Source organism: Echeneis naucrates, chromosome 10 (assembly GCF_900963305.1).
Source record: "Echeneis naucrates chromosome 10, fEcheNa1.1, whole genome shotgun sequence".
Taxonomy (NCBI): Eukaryota; Metazoa; Chordata; class Actinopteri; order Carangiformes; family Echeneidae; genus Echeneis; species Echeneis naucrates.
Window position 1 is genome coordinate 11,455,512 of NC_042520.1, and position 10,505 is coordinate 11,466,016.

The window sequence follows — 10,505 nt, forward strand, 5'->3', positions numbered from 1 at the left end:
TTTTCTGTTACATGATCAAAATCAAAATAGACTCCTGGTATCACCAGAAGAAATACTTTGTACGTGCAAGTAACATTAACACACATTGGTGTAACAAAGGCACCAATTTAAGTGCATTTGAAATGTGCCATGCTTAATGGAACATGTAAGAGAGATTCACATAAAAAAAAAAAAAAAAAAAAGTCATTTGATACTAATTGTCCTTGTAAGAAAAACAAATTCAGCCAACAGAATCTCAACATGTCACAAAGTCATCCAAGTCAGATAGTTACTTTGGTTTTGTTCAGTCATGAACACACTCGTGAAACTGCTCTGATGGAGCTTCCAGCAGACTGGTGACTTATGTGAGAAACAATTCTCTAATGTACCTGGAGGTAATTTCAATGACTGCCCTCTTCCCTTCACCCTAATAACATGTCATATGGCCCAGAAACTGCTCAAGTACTGTTCCAGTGTCTTATTAACCACCGACCCTTGACACCCCTATGACTCCTGTTAACATTAACAGGAGACAGGCTCCAGAAAGGGCAATTTTTGTATCACTTACCTTGTAGCTGCTCAGATGAAGGAAATGAAATGAAAAATAGAGAACAGACTGATTTCTGCTGGCAGACTGAGCACATATAAATGTTAACAGGGTTTAGGTATAGGCTTTCATCCATCCTTTATCGTAGTCTGTTGCCACATCGATAGACACATCAATAGGACTCAGGTGGGAGTCTGGAAGGTTTGGCCCTATGTCTTTAGTCCTCTGAGGATGATAAAACATGTCATAACATACATATGCATACAAAGACAAATGGGGCATTATACAGCGCCAAATAAACTATACTTGGAGCTAGTGAGAAGAATCCTAAGGTTGTAGGTCAAATCAAGTGTTTAGTGCTTCCTCTTTATTATGCAGCATTCAAGGCCATCAAATTTTGCTGTAGATCTGAAGATCCTCACAGTTCACTTTAACTGTATAACATCCCGATCTTTAACAGTATGTATAATACTTGGATGGGAGGGTACAAGATGGGAAAGTATGACTACTGATCTAATCTTAAATTAAGATATGAGTGGGAAAAAAAAGAAAAATGATGACTCAATGAAACAATGACTGCTGTTTTTTTTTTTGTCAGTTTTTTCCCCCCAATAATACGAGACTCCTATTGGTTTTGTAGTTTATAAAATAACAGATATGGTGTTGTATATATGTGAGCTGATGAGCAGTAGTAAAAACACACAACACAGTGAAAATAGTTTGTTTTTTGTTACATATTTTTAAGTCCAGGTTATCATTTAATTGTGTTGGTTTCTTATTATTGAATTTCCCTACCTGCTACGACCGATAAAAAAAAAAAAGTGAGGAAATGCCCTTTGAATAATGGTTGCTGCCATGATTACATGAGTTATCAAATGCTCAAGTTTATTTTGAACTACAGTTCTATTTCCATAAACCTATTGATTAAAATCAACATTTGTGATGTGAAAAATTACCCACTAAAATTATTGACTTAGAATTTGATAATGCACGCACACACACACACACATATATATATATATATATATATATATATATATATATATATATATATATATATATATATATATATATATATATATATATATATATATATATATATATATATATATATATATAAATAAATCAAACTTGATCAAAACATTTGAGGGAATAATAAATTGTTGCGACTATTCTACTGATTATATCAAAAGTCTATTTTGGGATGGCTTTTTTTTTAACCGATGCTTTATTTGCACAGAAGAGATGCACTGCTACTTGGTGACTCATTGAAATGAATGCAGAGGGGCAGAAGGGCTGATTTTAACCAAGCAGGCACATATGGGACATTAGCAAATGGTTGGACACAAGGATGAGAGTATTATCATCCCCTATTAAGAACGTGTCACTCCCTGTTAAAAATATGAACATGCATGATTGCAAGTCTACATAGACACACACTGTTGGGTTAAAGTGTGTTTGCTTTGATTTTCCTTCTCAAAGCAAAGGATGTGTGTGTACATGTATAGTTGTATGTTTGTGCGTGCGTGTATGTGTGTGTATCTTGAATAAGGATGCTCTTTGACCATTTGCAGCTGGGGTTATTCGCATTCATTTGGCTTGATGGAATTTCACGTTACACGTGGGTTACTTGTCCCCTATCTGCATATCTAATCCCAGCAGACTCTACACCAGAGATACAACATGCAGTCAGTCACACAGCTGGGACACAGGGAGCAAAAATAAATTGTGGTCATTGTCAAACAGTACAACAATCTCTTTATTTGGTGAATACATGCATGTGACCAGGCAACATTGGAGAGACAGCTAACGCATCATCTTAGCTGTTAAACGGTTGGTTTCAGCTTCATTCTTTCATTAAATACAAATATTATTATTAAACGTTATATTTTGAGGTCTGTTTCTGAAATATTTAATAATGAGGGTTAGGGTTATGTTATAATATTTCACCCAGGAAGACTCTACAAAGAAAAATTATCGAGTTACCCCCATATTTGCCCTGAGTAACAAAGGCCATCATTAGATTATGCACCATTAACTGAATCATACATTAAAAAAAAAAAAAAAAGGGTTCTTTTGGGATTTGTATGCCTTCATTTGGATAGCGAGCAACAAAGAAGCTGACAGGAAACAGAGAAAAAAGGGAAAAACAATATGGCATGCGCTTATCAACCCACGCTGCCCTCAGTCATGTTTCTAATACTCAATATCTCCAAGGGCTATAATATCACTCAGTGTAATCTGGGTGTAATCTGTGCTAACCCTGTACACAAAGTTTGTTTTACAGATTTCTATGAGAATCAGCAATGTGACAAGATGAATAAATTTAGCAGTTCATGGGAAAGCATGATGCAAGACAGATACAACAGAAAAAAATCCATTTCCACATCTGATGAGGGAACCTGTAGACCTGTCATGGCAGCTGTCACATAATGTGTCATGATGATAAAAGCCGCAATGCTGACTCAAAGATAAAGGTGTAGCAGCAGCCAAAGAAACTCTAAATAGCAGCCAATGAGCCAGAGAGTAGGAGCAAGTTACATGCTTGATATTTGCCGAGACGATCTGAGCTCAGGACTTGATCTTAATTTAACCAAAACAGCTGAATCTGCTCATTGAACCTCAAACATCTTCTGGTACTCATTCTTCAGATACTTTTGAAGTACTGCTACACTGTATGACCACATGGTTTGAGCTCTTCCATGGCCTCTCAGTCAACCACTTTGAGAAATATTTCAGATTAGACTGTTCCAGACTGATAATCTAAATGCACATTCACTCAGATTACTTCACTCCTACGGATTACAGGTCATGCATCATCTCATATTTTCCGAAAAGCGAGATTTATGCCTGAGCTGTTTTTGTTTGTGTAGCCTTGCTTTTTCTCTACTGTAGGTATTTGTGGATTAAAACTGTGTGTGTTTTTGGCAATAATGGCAGTCTATTGTTGTGGAAATCTGTGAAAATAATCAGACAGACCTAAGGAATTGCTATGCTGATTCTTCAATGAAAAAAGCTTTCTGCAGAGAGGATTAGCTGCTCTAAATTTATGGGAGTGGGTACAAAGATAGTGTCACAAAAAGGGTTTTTATATAACTCATAAAACTGTGAGAAACAGGAGTGGGAAACCCAGGAAGGCCTTGAGACAGCGGCTCCAGTCGGCAGTCTAAATATGGGACTAGCAGCTACATCACACATTCTAATCACGAAACTAAAGGCCTTGAGATAGTGACTGCTACATAAGCTCAGAATTTGAAGGGTGAATCGCCAGGGCAGAATAAGGTGTGCTAGGCTTTTACCACTATCTGTGCTGGTCGACGTCAGCTCACCTTTACTGGGCAGTAGGAGAAAAACCATCAAAGGACCCATGTGATACATGCGCATTTCACTGAGTTAGAAATGTCATGTTTCACTCCATTTAGGAAGGTGTTTCTGAAGTGAGATTCTAATGGTGATGTTATCAGTCCACTGTGTGTATGGTGAACTTCTGTCAGGCAAATAGAATAGTATTGAATATTTGCACCTTATTCTTAGATTTTGATGATGTCCAATCTCACTGGAAAGGCGCCTTCAAAACATCTTCAGGTGTCTGCACTGTGTCCTCTGCAGGCTACCCACTTTGGGTTTCAGTTGAATTAAATAAATTTACAGACATAACTTACTATCAAACAGATATGTTACACAATTGTTTAACTTGAAGACAAAAGCCCCTTAACTATTGAATAATCAGCATTGAAACAAGTAAAACAACAAACAATGGATGTAGAACAGAGAGGGAAAAAACCGGCACAATAAGTGACCGGAGTCACACAGGTTTTACTTCAGATGTATTAAACATTTCGTCGCTAATAAAATTAAGACTACCTCTCCAATTCAGCAGCAATTAGCCATAACCTACCGTACTTAAACACTCAATGGAACAATACAAACTTTTCAGTGCTGTGCCATAGAAACAGCAATATGTGAGAATAAACTTAAAAATGAAAACAAACTGTCACCGAATTAAAACAATTAAAGTTCCTTTGGTTTATTTCTAGAGTCTAATTGTATTGTTTCTCGTGTTGTATCATGATGTTAACACTCATTAATAATCATGGATTAAATTAGCTTTACTGTTCACACTCACGACATCACCCGGATCGTGAGCAAATGCATACACCCAGTTGAGACATCAAACGCAGCATATATTGATGACATTCAAAATACAGCCATGGTCAAATTCTCACAACATAAAGTAACACCCACATTTCACATGGCGCCTATATCGACGGTGTAAGCTAGCTGTTGCTAGCGACGTTAGCATGATTTAGCACAACTCACCGAAACGTGGCCAAAGGTGATAAACTCCTGGTCGTCGGTCCTCGGTTCACCTCCTAGCCCCCACTGCTATCCTCATCCTCATTTCCATGAAATATTATTCAGAAATATCTCACAGAAAATTGAGCAGTTTTGATAGGTCGATCTTCGTCGTGCTCGTGTTGCTTCTGTTTCTAATCTGTGCCGTAAACTGTCACCTTAAGGGGGCGGGATTTAATCAATCCGACCAATGGGAAGGCCGCATTTCCTGACATTTTTGTTTAGCCAATGAGGAGTAACGTAACTCCATGCAGTAATTTATAGGAAGCTGAATATTTGAAATAAAGTGACACATAAAGTGACACACCTGAACCCAAGTGTCCAGTCACTTTACACACAATCCCTGCGTTTTTGTCCCTCTTGACTCTCTTCAAGGTGGACTCATCTGCATTCACAAGCCCTTGATTAAAATACATATTGTGCATATTCCTTTCCTTTGTTTGGGTCTATATGTCATTTTTCTGAAGAAGTTCAGTGGAGTGGGACCAGTTGCCTGTCCTCGAGCTCTGGATCACAACTGAACTAATGGTTATTATAACCAACAGAGGAATTTTTAATTGCTCTGATGTACTTCTTTTTTGGCATCATTCCCATATTAGATATCAAAGGCTTCAATGTGCTCTGTTTTCACCATGATTAGGTTTCACACAATGCTTGCATCTTGCTTGTAAGAACTATTTGAGAAGTCTTCTTTCTCAGAGCGTATCCTTTTAAACTTAGCTGGATCATCATTCATGAGACTCTGTTGTAACTATTTGCGAATGCTGTGCTCATTTGTTTATGTGTGCCATGAATATGAATACTGTTTGACTCATTTCAATGTCTTCCGGGGGATTTCCACATCTCACGCACAAAGATCGTGTTTTGGCTCAAAGAGGAGCAAGGGCACAGCCCATCATAGCAGCAACACAAACCTTGAAGCACAATAATGAACACAATGGAAAGGAGCAAAGAGTACAAATTAAAAGTAAGAAAATTAGGAAGGTGTTTGAAGGTGAAGAAGACTGTTTGGCCCTGAGGACCAGACAGGTGGACTAGTGACACGTAGGGCAGGAAAGGGAGCGATGGTCATCTGGTGTGGCAACAACATGGCAGGGCTGTTTCTCAACTCCAACATGCAAAGGATTGTGGGAGTGGCAGATGATCAGGACCTGTAATGAGAAAGAGAAAATGTGAAGAGGAAGCAAGAAAGTTACTGTATCTAGATCTGAGGTTTTTCTGTGAAGAAGAATTTCACCCACCCACAATCCACACACACACACAGTGAAACCTGTGTTTTCTTTTAAGTGATAGTGCTGGGTCAGCTGTTCAGAAGGCAGAGTTTGAAGCCATATTGGATAGAGATAAGATTGAGCTTCAATACATGACTTGTTTATTGAATCCATTACCTTCCTGCCCTTTGCTCACTCTGCCCTGCAGCCATCTTGGCACATGTGGTTTGGGTCTCAAAATAATCTAGCCATAGTATAAAGATTGTATTTTAATCTGTATTACCAGAAAGAGGGAAAAAAAAATCTCTATGCTTTGGTTCATAACTTTATGGTTGTCTGTGAAGTGTACATCAGCAGCCTGATCGTTTGACACTTTCTGAACTTTCTGTGTCTATATGTTTGTGTGTGTGTGTGCATAAGTATTAGTTGACATTTTATAGCGTCTGTGTAGTCTAATTTTTGTAGTGTAATTGTGTATGAGGCACCCAACTGCCCAGTTGTTTACCTGCACCTGCCATATTCTCACTCAGGTTGTGTATCTACAGCCTGCCACAAAAGCATCAGCAACACTTTTTTACACGTTTTCATCTCAGAAGCTTCTTGACTATGAAGATCTGGATGAATATTTAACACCCTTGAAGATCAACAGCAGAGACTGACAAGCTAGATGTTTTTTTCCCTCACTGGGGATTTGCTATGTATACCAATCTGAAGTGCATCAATATTCCCATGCTTGGGGAGTTCATCCTCCCCAAAGACTGCAGAAGTCCATGAACAGTACGATTTATGTTCCCACACCACACTTTCTTGTATTAAATCATTGCCCTCAAGATTTGGTCAGACTTAGCTTTGAGCAGTGACCTGCAGTGATTCAGCATCAGCAGAGTATGGTACGGTAAGAACTGTTAGACTGCACCCATTCCAGTTCTTGCCAGTGGGAGCTGAGTTTGCCTGCTCTGTGTTTGGGTGCGTTTCCATTTCATTTCAGTTTGTGGCCTGAGCTGGGGGGTTTGGTTATCTTTGGCTCTTCCTGATGCTTGTTGTTTTCATGTACCAAGACAGCTGACATTTTGTTCCACTGATTAAATAAGTCAATCAATCAATAAATATGTAATTATCCATCAAACAAGATTTAATATTTGCAGCTTATTGATGATCCAGTCTCAGATACTACCTCAAGCTTTCTTCTGTGCCTTGTGTACATGTTTTTTTAGCTCTAGTATATAAACATCAAGGTGTGTGTGCGTGTGTGTGTGTTTTAATACACACATACAAAATATAAAAAGCCTAAAGGCTAAGGTAAGCAAAACACAACAGAGGAGTGCTTGTGTTCCAGAAACTGAGAGCAGGATTAACCTTTACCACACTGTAAAGAGAGCCTGCTTGTCTATCAGCCAAAATCCTTTGAGCTTCTTCACACAAGTAGCCACACAAACACACGCACATACACACATGCTTAAGTTACTTATTTTTTACTTACTGTATTTTCACCTGCACTCTTCATACATCTTCATACTTCAATGTGTAATTCTAAATTTGTTGCTATGCAAGCACATTGGCACACACACACACACACACACACACACACACACACACATTAACATACGGACTGTCAGAGCTCAGTCCGTATTGTGAGCTCATGTTAGATCCTTTGAACCTATAAGCCTTGTTGCAGAGATTCTCAGTTTATCCACAGTTATGTAATATTCTTTATGTATGGACCACTGACCAATTGCAACCCATTGGTCTAAGTAATCTTTAGACTATTTAAAACATACGAGCCTTCTTTTTTTTCTCTCTAGTATGAGTTAACGTGTCTTCACCGAAAACCAAAAATGATCTCACCCCCAAAACCAGAGATGTAGTCCACGTGACACGCTGGTATACACCGTATACCCAGTAGAAGCAATCAGTGATTTCCGTTTATCTTCTTAAAAATGCACGCTGATACGCAACAACATCATTTTGTGACTGCACTTTCACTCTTTCGCCTCTTCTGCGTTACTCACTTTTGGACGTCTGGCGCTTCCGTCGCCTTTGCCCTGTGGCCCGTTGCTAAGCAACAGCAACACTCTTGCTCGGCTCTGACAAACCCCGCGAAATTATTCGTTTCTCTATCAGACTTTGATCAGTCTGCCGTTCAAGTTAGAGAGCGCTGAACACGAAGGAGGCACGAAACGAAAACAGACGACAATATTTCAGTGTTTTCGGAAGTATTCCCCTCCTACGACAGAAGAGGAGCCAGGTGAGGCGGCTGTCCGAAATAAGGTGACGGAGAAGTTAGAAGTTAGCATGGTTAGCTGTAGCAGGGGAGAGCTAACCTGACCAACGTTAGTGTGGTGGATCAATGGAAGAGAGAGGGAGATACTCTGTGTGTGTGTGTGTATGTTTGTGTGTGTGTGGTGTTCATGAGGTGTCACTCTGGGATGGATGAGTACAAGTATTACAGTATATCCACTACAAAAAACTATACTACACTACTGTCCAAAACTGTAGAACTGTGTCATACATGGCAGAGCAATTTTACCGACATTGTGTACAGAACCTAGAAAAAGGAACTTGTAGGCCAAGAACATCACAGAATAACTAACACGGCCCTCTTGCTCCACTTCTAAATTCAAAGTAGCATAACAGCTTAATGGAGCAATTGCATTAGGATATCGTTGCGTAACCAGTGAGTCTCCTCATTTGTTTATCGTTTGATCAGTTCAAATCACAGATGCTATAACTGTCAACCAAAGTCCACACAGTTCGACATTTCAGATGTATGAATGAATGTGTCCCATACTCTTCCAACCTCAAGTTGCGGCAATTTCATCAGAATCTGTCATGGACTGCTTCACGACATTTTTCATTTACCAATAAATTCAACCCTTTAGTGTATACCAGTGTTTACATTTTACTGATTGTAACTGTGATTAAAATATTAGCATTTTATATATCCATTTTCATATTTGCCCTTTTGAAACGTGAAACAAGCAGATCTTATATAATGCTAAATTCTGTCAAATAATATGAATTTGGGACTCTGAATTCTTAATTATTGCCATCGTTGGTTCAGAATTGGGGCAGGCGGAGAATAATAGTCTACTCGTTAATACATTTAAAACATGTCCTTTTTTGTTTCCTGTCTGTCAGCGCTCACGTTTTTGTTTTTCTGTTGTAAACTCACATGGCTATTCCTGGCTTCCTTGGACAAGCACCACAGCAAGATGATTGAGATCATCAGGAAAAGAGGAAGAGCTGTCAGAAGACCCGGGATGTGCTGAAAGTTCTTGATCAGGTATGTACTTACTCAGTACTGCAAAACTCACAATACATTACATAAATAGTAACATTGCAAAAAGACGCAATAGTGTTAATGTGTCATATTGTCATTACATTTGATTGTGGAGTTGGGTTACATGTTGAAAGGAGTACAATGTGTATCTCCTGAGTTTGAAGATACAATGTACTGGTTTGCTCAAACCATGTTTGATTACTGTAATTACAATAAGTGTAAGTTCCCATAGATGCATTTCTGCATGTGCATCTTCAGTCAAGTTGCACACTTAGACAGCATGATTCTGCATTGTTTATGTTTGCACTTACCTAGAGCCTTGATGTTAGCCTAAGGTAGTGCTTCTCAATTATTTTCTGTTACACCCCCCTAGGAAGAAGAAAATATTTTGTGCCCCCCCCCCACCCCTAGACTATAAATAGTGTCATTTGTCTATAAAATTTTTGAGAAGCACTGGCCTAAGGAGAGAGTGTCTGTTGAAGTGCCCGATCCTTCACCTTGGGGAATATGTACAAAAGTTCATCAAGGAGTTTTGCATTTACTAACTTAAGCTGTAGCCAATTCTAACTGAAGTATGTATGTGACGGTAATATTTAATTTTATATGTCACAGCAGTTATTATAAGATAACAGTTTTTTATTTTAAGTTGATCCAAAGTATCACTTTTTTCAGTGAAATATGTGTTGTGCAAGGACACATTTAATCGGATAGGCATTTGATAGTGTGCAGATTTACTGAAATATAACTTTGTCTACAACAAATACACCAGGCATTTGGCCTGAAATTAGTAATTGGTAGGACTGATTCGAGGTCATGAAAAAAAACATCAAACAATTTGAAGCTGAGAGCTGTTCGTTCACAAAAAAGAAATCAGAACACAAAGAAAACATGCCCCACTTTTTTTTGGATTTGTCTGTGTGTTTGTTAATGTTGTCTTACTTCAGCTCAGATTTCTATATGATTTGTTCTCTGATTCAATTTTTTATTTGAGTCCATGGAGATTTTTCTACCAACATCTAATAAACAGAACTTGATGACTTGAACCTGATGATGATATTTGGCTATTCAACCTGTCCAAAATGTTTAGGGATCATGGCGAAAATAACGTTTAAGCCAGCCAAACTATCATTCT